At 51.2% G+C, this 9,420-nt stretch overlaps 1 protein-coding gene and 43 non-coding genes across 44 annotated transcripts in view; 1 reads left to right on the top strand and 43 right to left on the bottom strand.

The window, feature by feature from the left end:
• The window catches only part of LOC120909238, a 107,103-nt gene that overhangs the window by 84,302 nt on the left and 13,381 nt on the right, over window positions 1–9,420 (top strand). The window lies entirely within an intron of this gene.
• LOC120911512 lies at window positions 80–198 on the bottom strand. The gene has a single exon (XR_005742292.1). It is a non-coding gene; the product is annotated as a 5S ribosomal RNA (ribosomal RNA).
• On the bottom strand, window positions 299–417 carry LOC120911526. The gene has a single exon (XR_005742306.1). It is a non-coding gene; the product is annotated as a 5S ribosomal RNA (ribosomal RNA).
• LOC120911538 lies at window positions 518–636 on the bottom strand. The gene has a single exon (XR_005742317.1). It is a non-coding gene; the product is annotated as a 5S ribosomal RNA (ribosomal RNA).
• Window positions 737–855, bottom strand: LOC120911549. The gene has a single exon (XR_005742328.1). It is a non-coding gene; the product is annotated as a 5S ribosomal RNA (ribosomal RNA).
• LOC120911561 lies at window positions 956–1,074 on the bottom strand. Its single transcript, XR_005742339.1, has one exon. It is a non-coding gene; the product is annotated as a 5S ribosomal RNA (ribosomal RNA).
• Window positions 1,175–1,293, bottom strand: LOC120911573. The gene has a single exon (XR_005742350.1). It is a non-coding gene; the product is annotated as a 5S ribosomal RNA (ribosomal RNA).
• LOC120911584 lies at window positions 1,394–1,512 on the bottom strand. Its single transcript, XR_005742361.1, has one exon. It is a non-coding gene; the product is annotated as a 5S ribosomal RNA (ribosomal RNA).
• On the bottom strand, window positions 1,613–1,731 carry LOC120911596. Its single transcript, XR_005742372.1, has one exon. It is a non-coding gene; the product is annotated as a 5S ribosomal RNA (ribosomal RNA).
• LOC120911608 lies at window positions 1,832–1,950 on the bottom strand. The gene has a single exon (XR_005742383.1). It is a non-coding gene; the product is annotated as a 5S ribosomal RNA (ribosomal RNA).
• Window positions 2,051–2,169, bottom strand: LOC120911619. Its single transcript, XR_005742394.1, has one exon. It is a non-coding gene; the product is annotated as a 5S ribosomal RNA (ribosomal RNA).
• LOC120911950 lies at window positions 2,270–2,388 on the bottom strand. Its single transcript, XR_005742717.1, has one exon. It is a non-coding gene; the product is annotated as a 5S ribosomal RNA (ribosomal RNA).
• Window positions 2,489–2,607, bottom strand: LOC120911630. The gene has a single exon (XR_005742405.1). It is a non-coding gene; the product is annotated as a 5S ribosomal RNA (ribosomal RNA).
• LOC120912492 lies at window positions 2,708–2,826 on the bottom strand. Its single transcript, XR_005743089.1, has one exon. It is a non-coding gene; the product is annotated as a 5S ribosomal RNA (ribosomal RNA).
• LOC120912002 lies at window positions 2,927–3,045 on the bottom strand. Its single transcript, XR_005742767.1, has one exon. It is a non-coding gene; the product is annotated as a 5S ribosomal RNA (ribosomal RNA).
• Window positions 3,146–3,264, bottom strand: LOC120911642. Its single transcript, XR_005742417.1, has one exon. It is a non-coding gene; the product is annotated as a 5S ribosomal RNA (ribosomal RNA).
• LOC120911654 lies at window positions 3,365–3,483 on the bottom strand. Its single transcript, XR_005742429.1, has one exon. It is a non-coding gene; the product is annotated as a 5S ribosomal RNA (ribosomal RNA).
• Window positions 3,584–3,702, bottom strand: LOC120911666. The gene has a single exon (XR_005742440.1). It is a non-coding gene; the product is annotated as a 5S ribosomal RNA (ribosomal RNA).
• Window positions 3,803–3,921, bottom strand: LOC120911678. Its single transcript, XR_005742451.1, has one exon. It is a non-coding gene; the product is annotated as a 5S ribosomal RNA (ribosomal RNA).
• Window positions 4,022–4,140, bottom strand: LOC120911690. Its single transcript, XR_005742462.1, has one exon. It is a non-coding gene; the product is annotated as a 5S ribosomal RNA (ribosomal RNA).
• On the bottom strand, window positions 4,241–4,359 carry LOC120912503. The gene has a single exon (XR_005743093.1). It is a non-coding gene; the product is annotated as a 5S ribosomal RNA (ribosomal RNA).
• On the bottom strand, window positions 4,460–4,578 carry LOC120911702. The gene has a single exon (XR_005742473.1). It is a non-coding gene; the product is annotated as a 5S ribosomal RNA (ribosomal RNA).
• LOC120911713 lies at window positions 4,679–4,797 on the bottom strand. Its single transcript, XR_005742484.1, has one exon. It is a non-coding gene; the product is annotated as a 5S ribosomal RNA (ribosomal RNA).
• On the bottom strand, window positions 4,898–5,016 carry LOC120911725. The gene has a single exon (XR_005742495.1). It is a non-coding gene; the product is annotated as a 5S ribosomal RNA (ribosomal RNA).
• Window positions 5,118–5,236, bottom strand: LOC120911736. The gene has a single exon (XR_005742506.1). It is a non-coding gene; the product is annotated as a 5S ribosomal RNA (ribosomal RNA).
• Window positions 5,337–5,455, bottom strand: LOC120911747. The gene has a single exon (XR_005742517.1). It is a non-coding gene; the product is annotated as a 5S ribosomal RNA (ribosomal RNA).
• Window positions 5,556–5,674, bottom strand: LOC120911759. The gene has a single exon (XR_005742529.1). It is a non-coding gene; the product is annotated as a 5S ribosomal RNA (ribosomal RNA).
• On the bottom strand, window positions 5,775–5,893 carry LOC120911770. Its single transcript, XR_005742540.1, has one exon. It is a non-coding gene; the product is annotated as a 5S ribosomal RNA (ribosomal RNA).
• Window positions 5,994–6,112, bottom strand: LOC120911781. Its single transcript, XR_005742551.1, has one exon. It is a non-coding gene; the product is annotated as a 5S ribosomal RNA (ribosomal RNA).
• On the bottom strand, window positions 6,213–6,331 carry LOC120911792. The gene has a single exon (XR_005742562.1). It is a non-coding gene; the product is annotated as a 5S ribosomal RNA (ribosomal RNA).
• On the bottom strand, window positions 6,432–6,550 carry LOC120911803. The gene has a single exon (XR_005742573.1). It is a non-coding gene; the product is annotated as a 5S ribosomal RNA (ribosomal RNA).
• Window positions 6,651–6,769, bottom strand: LOC120911814. Its single transcript, XR_005742584.1, has one exon. It is a non-coding gene; the product is annotated as a 5S ribosomal RNA (ribosomal RNA).
• Window positions 6,870–6,988, bottom strand: LOC120911825. The gene has a single exon (XR_005742595.1). It is a non-coding gene; the product is annotated as a 5S ribosomal RNA (ribosomal RNA).
• LOC120911837 lies at window positions 7,089–7,207 on the bottom strand. The gene has a single exon (XR_005742606.1). It is a non-coding gene; the product is annotated as a 5S ribosomal RNA (ribosomal RNA).
• On the bottom strand, window positions 7,308–7,426 carry LOC120911848. The gene has a single exon (XR_005742617.1). It is a non-coding gene; the product is annotated as a 5S ribosomal RNA (ribosomal RNA).
• Window positions 7,526–7,644, bottom strand: LOC120911859. Its single transcript, XR_005742628.1, has one exon. It is a non-coding gene; the product is annotated as a 5S ribosomal RNA (ribosomal RNA).
• LOC120911871 lies at window positions 7,745–7,863 on the bottom strand. The gene has a single exon (XR_005742640.1). It is a non-coding gene; the product is annotated as a 5S ribosomal RNA (ribosomal RNA).
• Window positions 7,964–8,082, bottom strand: LOC120911882. The gene has a single exon (XR_005742651.1). It is a non-coding gene; the product is annotated as a 5S ribosomal RNA (ribosomal RNA).
• On the bottom strand, window positions 8,183–8,301 carry LOC120911893. The gene has a single exon (XR_005742662.1). It is a non-coding gene; the product is annotated as a 5S ribosomal RNA (ribosomal RNA).
• On the bottom strand, window positions 8,402–8,520 carry LOC120911904. The gene has a single exon (XR_005742673.1). It is a non-coding gene; the product is annotated as a 5S ribosomal RNA (ribosomal RNA).
• On the bottom strand, window positions 8,621–8,739 carry LOC120911915. Its single transcript, XR_005742684.1, has one exon. It is a non-coding gene; the product is annotated as a 5S ribosomal RNA (ribosomal RNA).
• On the bottom strand, window positions 8,839–8,957 carry LOC120911928. Its single transcript, XR_005742696.1, has one exon. It is a non-coding gene; the product is annotated as a 5S ribosomal RNA (ribosomal RNA).
• LOC120911940 lies at window positions 9,057–9,175 on the bottom strand. Its single transcript, XR_005742707.1, has one exon. It is a non-coding gene; the product is annotated as a 5S ribosomal RNA (ribosomal RNA).
• Window positions 9,276–9,394, bottom strand: LOC120911951. Its single transcript, XR_005742718.1, has one exon. It is a non-coding gene; the product is annotated as a 5S ribosomal RNA (ribosomal RNA).

Below are 9,420 nucleotides of genomic sequence, written 5' to 3' on the forward strand. Positions count from 1 at the left end.
CTCTCTTGAAGATAGCATGGAAGAAAGACTCGGGGAAAAAAAAGATTCAAGGACTCCACCACACCAACTAAAAAAAAAAAGCCTACAGCACCTGGTATTCCCAGGCGGTCTCCCATCCAGGTACTAACCAGGCCCGACCCTGCTTAGCCTCCGAGATCAGACGAGATCGGGCGCTTTCAGGGTGATGTGGCCGTAGGCGATAACCATGGCTGTCCTTAACTCTCTTGAAGATAGCATGGAAGAAAGACTCGGGGAAAAAAAAGATTCAAGGACTCCACCACACCAACTAAAAAAAAAAAGCCTACAGCACCTGGTATTCCCAGGCGGTCTCCCATCCAGGTACTAACCAGGCCCGACCCTGCTTAGCCTCCGAGATCAGACGAGATCGGGCGCTTTCAGGGTGATGTGGCCGTAGGCGATAACCATGGCTGTCCTTAACTCTCTTGAAGATAGCATGGAAGAAAGACTCGGGGAAAAAAAAGATTCAAGGACTCCACCACACCAACTAAAAAAAAAAAGCCTACAGCACCTGGTATTCCCAGGCGGTCTCCCATCCAGGTACTAACCAGGCCCGACCCTGCTTAGCCTCCGAGATCAGACGAGATCGGGCGCTTTCAGGGTGATGTGGCCGTAGGCGATAACCATGGCTGTCCTTAACTCTCTTGAAGATAGCATGGAAGAAAGACTCGGGGAAAAAAAAGATTCAAGGACTCCACCACACCAACTAAAAAAAAAAAGCCTACAGCACCTGGTATTCCCAGGCGGTCTCCCATCCAGGTACTAACCAGGCCCGACCCTGCTTAGCCTCCGAGATCAGACGAGATCGGGCGCTTTCAGGGTGATGTGGCCGTAGGCGATAACCATGGCTGTCCTTAACTCTCTTGAAGATAGCATGGAAGAAAGACTCGGGGAAAAAAAAGATTCAAGGACTCCACCACACCAACTAAAAAAAAAAAGCCTACAGCACCTGGTATTCCCAGGCGGTCTCCCATCCAGGTACTAACCAGGCCCGACCCTGCTTAGCCTCCGAGATCAGACGAGATCGGGCGCTTTCAGGGTGATGTGGCCGTAGGCGATAACCATGGCTGTCCTTAACTCTCTTGAAGATAGCATGGAAGAAAGACTCGGGGAAAAAAAAGATTCAAGGACTCCACCACACCAACTAAAAAAAAAAAGCCTACAGCACCTGGTATTCCCAGGCGGTCTCCCATCCAGGTACTAACCAGGCCCGACCCTGCTTAGCCTCCGAGATCAGACGAGATCGGGCGCTTTCAGGGTGATGTGGCCGTAGGCGATAACCATGGCTGTCCTTAACTCTCTTGAAGATAGCATGGAAGAAAGACTCGGGGAAAAAAAAGATTCAAGGACTCCACCACACCAACTAAAAAAAAAAAGCCTACAGCACCTGGTATTCCCAGGCGGTCTCCCATCCAGGTACTAACCAGGCCCGACCCTGCTTAGCCTCCGAGATCAGACGAGATCGGGCGCTTTCAGGGTGATGTGGCCGTAGGCGATAACCATGGCTGTCCTTAACTCTCTTGAAGATAGCATGGAAGAAAGACTCGGGGAAAAAAAAGATTCAAGGACTCCACCACACCAACTAAAAAAAAAAAGCCTACAGCACCTGGTATTCCCAGGCGGTCTCCCATCCAGGTACTAACCAGGCCCGACCCTGCTTAGCCTCCGAGATCAGACGAGATCGGGCGCTTTCAGGGTGATGTGGCCGTAGGCGATAACCATGGCTGTCCTTAACTCTCTTGAAGATAGCATGGAAGAAAGACTCGGGGAAAAAAAAGATTCAAGGACTCCACCACACCAACTAAAAAAAAAAAGCCTACAGCACCTGGTATTCCCAGGCGGTCTCCCATCCAGGTACTAACCAGGCCCGACCCTGCTTAGCCTCCGAGATCAGACGAGATCGGGCGCTTTCAGGGTGATGTGGCCGTAGGCGATAACCATGGCTGTCCTTAACTCTCTTGAAGATAGCATGGAAGAAAGACTCGGGGAAAAAAAAGATTCAAGGACTCCACCACACCAACTAAAAAAAAAAAGCCTACAGCACCTGGTATTCCCAGGCGGTCTCCCATCCAGGTACTAACCAGGCCCGACCCTGCTTAGCCTCCGAGATCAGACGAGATCGGGCGCTTTCAGGGTGATGTGGCCGTAGGCGATAACCATGGCTGTCCTTAACTCTCTTGAAGATAGCATGGAAGAAAGACTCGGGGAAAAAAAAGATTCAAGGACTCCACCACACCAACTAAAAAAAAAAAGCCTACAGCACCTGGTATTCCCAGGCGGTCTCCCATCCAGGTACTAACCAGGCCCGACCCTGCTTAGCCTCCGAGATCAGGCGAGATCGGGCGCTTTCAGGGTGATGTGGCCGTAGGCGATAACCATGGCTGTCCTTAACTCTCTTGAAGATAGCATGGAAGAAAGACTCGGGGAAAAAAAAGATTCAAGGACTCCACCACACCAACTAAAAAAAAAAAGCCTACAGCACCTGGTATTCCCAGGCGGTCTCCCATCCAGGTACTAACCAGGCCCGACCCTGCTTAGCCTCCGAGATCAGACGAGATCGGGCGCTTTCAGGGTGATGTGGCCGTAGGCGATAACCATGGCTGTCCTTAACTCTCTTGAAGATAGCATGGAAGAAAGACTCGGGGAAAAAAAAGATTCAAGGACTCCACCACACCAACTAAAAAAAAAAAGCCTACAGCACCTGGTATTCCCAGGCGGTCTCCCATCCAGGTACTAACCAGGCCCGACCCTGCTTAGCCTCCGAGATCAGACGAGATCGGGCGCTTTCAGGGCGATGTGGCCGTAGGCGATAACCATGGCTGTCCTTAACTCTCTTGAAGATAGCATGGAAGAAAGACTCGGGGAAAAAAAAGATTCAAGGACTCCACCACACCAACTAAAAAAAAAAAGCCTACAGCACCTGGTATTCCCAGGCGGTCTCCCATCCAGGTACTAACCAGGCCCGACCCTGCTTAGCCTCCGAGATCAGACCAGATCGGGCGCTTTCAGGGTGATGTGGCCGTAGGCGATAACCATGGCTGTCCTTAACTCTCTTGAAGATAGCATGGAAGAAAGACTCGGGGAAAAAAAAGATTCAAGGACCCCACCACACCAACTAAAAAAAAAAAGCCTACAGCACCTGGTATTCCCAGGCGGTCTCCCATCCAGGTACTAACCAGGCCCGACCCTGCTTAGCCTCCGAGATCAGACGAGATCGGGCGCTTTCAGGGTGATGTGGCCGTAGGCGATAACCATGGCTGTCCTTAACTCTCTTGAAGATAGCATGGAAGAAAGACTCGGGGAAAAAAAAGATTCAAGGACTCCACCACACCAACTAAAAAAAAAAAGCCTACAGCACCTGGTATTCCCAGGCGGTCTCCCATCCAGGTACTAACCAGGCCCGACCCTGCTTAGCCTCCGAGATCAGACGAGATCGGGCGCTTTCAGGGTGATGTGGCCGTAGGCGATAACCATGGCTGTCCTTAACTCTCTTGAAGATAGCATGGAAGAAAGACTCGGGGAAAAAAAAGATTCAAGGACTCCACCACACCAACTAAAAAAAAAAAGCCTACAGCACCTGGTATTCCCAGGCGGTCTCCCATCCAGGTACTAACCAGGCCCGACCCTGCTTAGCCTCCGAGATCAGACGAGATCGGGCGCTTTCAGGGTGATGTGGCCGTAGGCGATAACCATGGCTGTCCTTAACTCTCTTGAAGATAGCATGGAAGAAAGACTCGGGGAAAAAAAAGATTCAAGGACTCCACCACACCAACTAAAAAAAAAAAGCCTACAGCACCTGGTATTCCCAGGCGGTCTCCCATCCAGGTACTAACCAGGCCCGACCCTGCTTAGCCTCCGAGATCAGACGAGATCGGGCGCTTTCAGGGTGATGTGGCCGTAGGCGATAACCATGGCTGTCCTTAACTCTCTTGAAGATAGCATGGAAGAAAGACTCGGGGAAAAAAAAGATTCAAGGACTCCACCACACCAACTAAAAAAAAAAAGCCTACAGCACCTGGTATTCCCAGGCGGTCTCCCATCCAGGTACTAACCAGGCCCGACCCTGCTTAGCCTCCGAGATCAGACGAGATCGGGCGCTTTCAGGGTGATGTGGCCGTAGGCGATAACCATGGCTGTCCTTAACTCTCTTGAAGATAGCATGGAAGAAAGACTCGGGGAAAAAAAAGATTCAAGGACTCCACCACACCAACTAAAAAAAAAAAGCCTACAGCACCTGGTATTCCCAGGCGGTCTCCCATCCAGGTACTAACCAGGCCCGACCCTGCTTAGCCTCCGAGATCAGACGAGATCGGGCGCTTTCAGGGCGATGTGGCCGTAGGCGATAACCATGGCTGTCCTTAACTCTCTTGAAGATAGCATGGAAGAAAGACTCGGGGGAAAAAAAGATTCAAGGACTCCACCACACCAACTAAAAAAAAAAAGCCTACAGCACCTGGTATTCCCAGGCGGTCTCCCATCCAGGTACTAACCAGGCCCGACCCTGCTTAGCCTCCGAGATCAGACGAGATCGGGCGCTTTCAGGGTGATGTGGCCGTAGGCGATAACCATGGCTGTCCTTAACTCTCTTGAAGATAGCATGGAAGAAAGACTCGGGGAAAAAAAAGATTCAAGGACTCCACCACACCAACTAAAAAAAAAAAGCCTACAGCACCTGGTATTCCCAGGCGGTCTCCCATCCAGGTACTAACCAGGCCCGACCCTGCTTAGCCTCCGAGATCAGACGAGATCGGGCGCTTTCAGGGTGATGTGGCCGTAGGCGATAACCATGGCTGTCCTTAACTCTCTTGAAGATAGCATGGAAGAAAGACTCGGGGAAAAAAAAGATTCAAGGACTCCACCACACCAACTAAAAAAAAAAAGCCTACAGCACCTGGTATTCCCAGGCGGTCTCCCATCCAGGTACTAACCAGGCCCGACCCTGCTTAGCCTCCGAGATCAGACGAGATCGGGCGCTTTCAGGGTGATGTGGCCGTAGGCGATAACCATGGCTGTCCTTAACTCTCTTGAAGATAGCATGGAAGAAAGACTCGGGGGAAAAAAAAGATTCAAGGACTCCACCACACCAACTAAAAAAAAAAAGCCTACAGCACCTGGTATTCCCAGGCGGTCTCCCATCCAGGTACTAACCAGGCCCGACCCTGCTTAGCCTCCGAGATCAGACGAGATCGGGCGCTTTCAGGGTGATGTGGCCGTAGGCGATAACCATGGCTGTCCTTAACTCTCTTGAAGATAGCATGGAAGAAAGACTCGGGGGAAAAAAAGATTCAAGGACTCCACCACACCAACTAAAAAAAAAAAGCCTACAGCACCTGGTATTCCCAGGCGGTCTCCCATCCAGGTACTAACCAGGCCCGACCCTGCTTAGCCTCCGAGATCAGACGAGATCGGGCGCTTTCAGGGTGATGTGGCCGTAGGCGATAACCATGGCTGTCCTTAACTCTCTTGAAGATAGCATGGAAGAAAGACTCGGGGAAAAAAAAGATTCAAGGACTCCACCACACCAACTAAAAAAAAAAAGCCTACAGCACCTGGTATTCCCAGGCGGTCTCCCATCCAGGTACTAACCAGGCCCGACCCTGCTTAGCCTCCGAGATCAGACGAGATCGGGCGCTTTCAGGGTGATGTGGCCGTAGGCGATAACCATGGCTGTCCTTAACTCTCTTGAAGATAGCATGGAAGAAAGACTCGGGGAAAAAAAAGATTCAAGGACTCCACCACACCAACTAAAAAAAAAAAGCCTACAGCACCTGGTATTCCCAGGCGGTCTCCCATCCAGGTACTAACCAGGCCCGACCCTGCTTAGCCTCCGAGATCAGACGAGATCGGGCGCTTTCAGGGTGATGTGGCCGTAGGCGATAACCATGGCTGTCCTTAACTCTCTTGAAGATAGCATGGAAGAAAGACTCGGGGAAAAAAAAGATTCAAGGACTCCACCACACCAACTAAAAAAAAAAAGCCTACAGCACCTGGTATTCCCAGGCGGTCTCCCATCCAGGTACTAACCAGGCCCGACCCTGCTTAGCCTCCGAGATCAGACGAGATCGGGCGCTTTCAGGGTGATGTGGCCGTAGGCGATAACCATGGCTGTCCTTAACTCTCTTGAAGATAGCATGGAAGAAAGACTCGGGGAAAAAAAAGATTCAAGGACTCCACCACACCAACTAAAAAAAAAAAGCCTACAGCACCTGGTATTCCCAGGCGGTCTCCCATCCAGGTACTAACCAGGCCCGACCCTGCTTAGCCTCCGAGATCAGACGAGATCGGGCGCTTTCAGGGTGATGTGGCCGTAGGCGATAACCATGGCTGTCCTTAACTCTCTTGAAGATAGCATGGAAGAAAGACTCGGGGAAAAAAAAGATTCAAGGACTCCACCACACCAACTAAAAAAAAAAAGCCTACAGCACCTGGTATTCCCAGGCGGTCTCCCATCCAGGTACTAACCAGGCCCGACCCTGCTTAGCCTCCGAGATCAGACGAGATCGGGCGCTTTCAGGGTGATGTGGCCGTAGGCGATAACCATGGCTGTCCTTAACTCTCTTGAAGATAGCATGGAAGAAAGACTCGGGGAAAAAAAAGATTCAAGGACTCCACCACACCAACTAAAAAAAAAAAGCCTACAGCACCTGGTATTCCCAGGCGGTCTCCCATCCAGGTACTAACCAGGCCCGACCCTGCTTAGCCTCCGAGATCAGACGAGATCGGGCGCTTTCAGGGTGATGTGGCCGTAGGCGATAACCATGGCTGTCCTTAACTCTCTTGAAGATAGCATGGAAGAAAGACTCGGGGAAAAAAAAGATTCAAGGACTCCACCACACCAACTAAAAAAAAAAAGCCTACAGCACCTGGTATTCCCAGGCGGTCTCCCATCCAGGTACTAACCAGGCCCGACCCTGCTTAGCCTCCGAGATCAGACGAGATCGGGCGCTTTCAGGGTGATGTGGCCGTAGGCGATAACCATGGCTGTCCTTAACTCTCTTGAAGATAGCATGGAAGAAAGACTCGGGGAAAAAAAAGATTCAAGGACTCCACCACACCAACTAAAAAAAAAAAGCCTACAGCACCTGGTATTCCCAGGCGGTCTCCCATCCAGGTACTAACCAGGCCCGACCCTGCTTAGCCTCCGAGATCAGACGAGATCGGGCGCTTTCAGGGTGATGTGGCCGTAGGCGATAACCATGGCTGTCCTTAACTCTCTTGAAGATAGCATGGAAGAAAGACTCGGGGAAAAAAAAAATTCAAGGACTCCACCACACCAACTAAAAAAAAAAAGCCTACAGCACCTGGTATTCCCAGGCGGTCTCCCATCCAGGTACTAACCAGGCCCGACCCTGCTTAGCCTCCGAGATCAGACGAGATCGGGCGCTTTCAGGGTGATGTGGCCGTAGGCGATAACCATGGCTGTCCTTAACTCTCTTGAAGATAGCATGGAAGAAAGACTCGGGGAAAAAAAGATTCAAGGACTCCACCACACCAACTAAAAAAAAAAAGCCTACAGCACCTGGTATTCCCAGGCGGTCTCCCATCCAGGTACTAACCAGGCCCGACCCTGCTTAGCCTCCGAGATCAGACGAGATCGGGCGCTTTCAGGGTGATGTGGCCGTAGGCGATAACCATGGCTGTCCTTAACTCTCTTGAAGATAGCATGGAAGAAAGACTCGGGGAAAAAAAAGATTCAAGGACTCCACCACACCAACTAAAAAAAAAAAGCCTACAGCACCTGGTATTCCCAGGCGGTCTCCCATCCAGGTACTAACCAGGCCCGACCCTGCTTAGCCTCCGAGATCAGACGAGATCGGGCGCTTTCAGGGTGATGTGGCCGTAGGCGATAACCATGGCTGTCCTTAACTCTCTTGAAGATAGCATGGAAGAAAGACTCGGGGAAAAAAAAGATTCAAGGACTCCACCACACCAACTAAAAAAAAAAAGCCTACAGCACCTGGTATTCCCAGGCGGTCTCCCATCCAGGTACTAACCAGGCCCGACCCTGCTTAGCCTCCGAGATCAGACGAGATCGGGCGCTTTCAGGGTGATGTGGCCGTAGGCGATAACCATGGCTGTCCTTAACTCTCTTGAAGATAGCATGGAAGAAAGACTCGGGGAAAAAAAAGATTCAAGGACTCGACCACACCAACTAAAAAAAAAAAGCCTACAGCACCTGGTATTCCCAGGCGGTCTCCCATCCAGGTACTAACCAGGCCCGACCCTGCTTAGCCTCCGAGATCAGACGAGATCGGGCGCTTTCAGGGTGATGTGGCCGTAGGCGATAACCATGGCTGTCCTTAACTCTCTTGAAGATAGCATGGAAGAAAGACTCGGGGAAAAAAAAGATTCAAGGACTCCACCACACCAACTAAAAAAAAAAAGCCTACAGCACCTGGTATTCCCAGGCGGTCTCCCATCCAGGTACTAACCAGGCCCGACCCTGCTTAGCCTCCGAGATCAGACGAGATCGGGCGCTTTCAGGGTGATGTGGCCGTAGGCGATAACCATGGCTGTCCTTAACTCTCTTGAAGATAGCATGGAAGAAAGACTCGGGGAAAAAAAAGATTCAAGGACTCCACCACACCAACTAAAAAAAAAAAGCCTACAGCACCTGGTATTCCCAGGCGGTCTCCCATCCAGGTACTAACCAGGCCCGACCCTGCTTAGCCTCCGAGATCAGACGAGATCGGGCGCTTTCAGGGTGATGTGGCCGTAGGCGATAACCATGGCTGTCCTTAACTCTCTTGAAGATAGCATGGAAGAAAGACTCGGGGAAAAAAAAGATTCAAGGACTCCACCACACCAACTAAAAAAAAAAGCCTACAGCACCTGGTATTCCCAGGCGGTCTCCCATCCAGGTACTAACCAGGCCCGACCCTGCTTAGCCTCCGAGATCAGACGAGATCGGGCGCTTTCAGGGTGATGTGGCCGTAGGCGATAACCATGGCTGTCCTTAACTCTCTTGAAGATAGCATGGAAGAAAGACTCGGGGAAAAAAAAGATTCAAGGACTCCACCACACCAACTAAAAAAAAAAGCCTACAGCACCTGGTATTCCCAGGCGGTCTCCCATCCAGGTACTAACCAGGCCCGACCCTGCTTAGCCTCCGAGATCAGACGAGATCGGGCGCTTTCAGGGTGATGTGGCCGTAGGCGATAACCATGGCTGTCCTTAACTCTCTTGAAGATAGCATGGAAGAAAGACTCGGGGAAAAAAAAGATTCAAGGACTCCACCACACCAACTAAAAAAAAAAAGCCTACAGCACCTGGTATTCCCAGGCGGTCTCCCATCCAGGTACTAACCAGGCCCGACCCTGCTTAGCCTCCGAGATCAGACGAGATCGGGCGCTTTCAGGGTGATGTGGCCGTAGGCGATAACCATGGCTGTCCTTAACTCTC

Source organism: Rana temporaria, chromosome 8 (genome assembly GCF_905171775.1).
Source record: "Rana temporaria chromosome 8, aRanTem1.1, whole genome shotgun sequence".
Classification (NCBI taxonomy): Eukaryota; Metazoa; Chordata; class Amphibia; order Anura; family Ranidae; genus Rana; species Rana temporaria.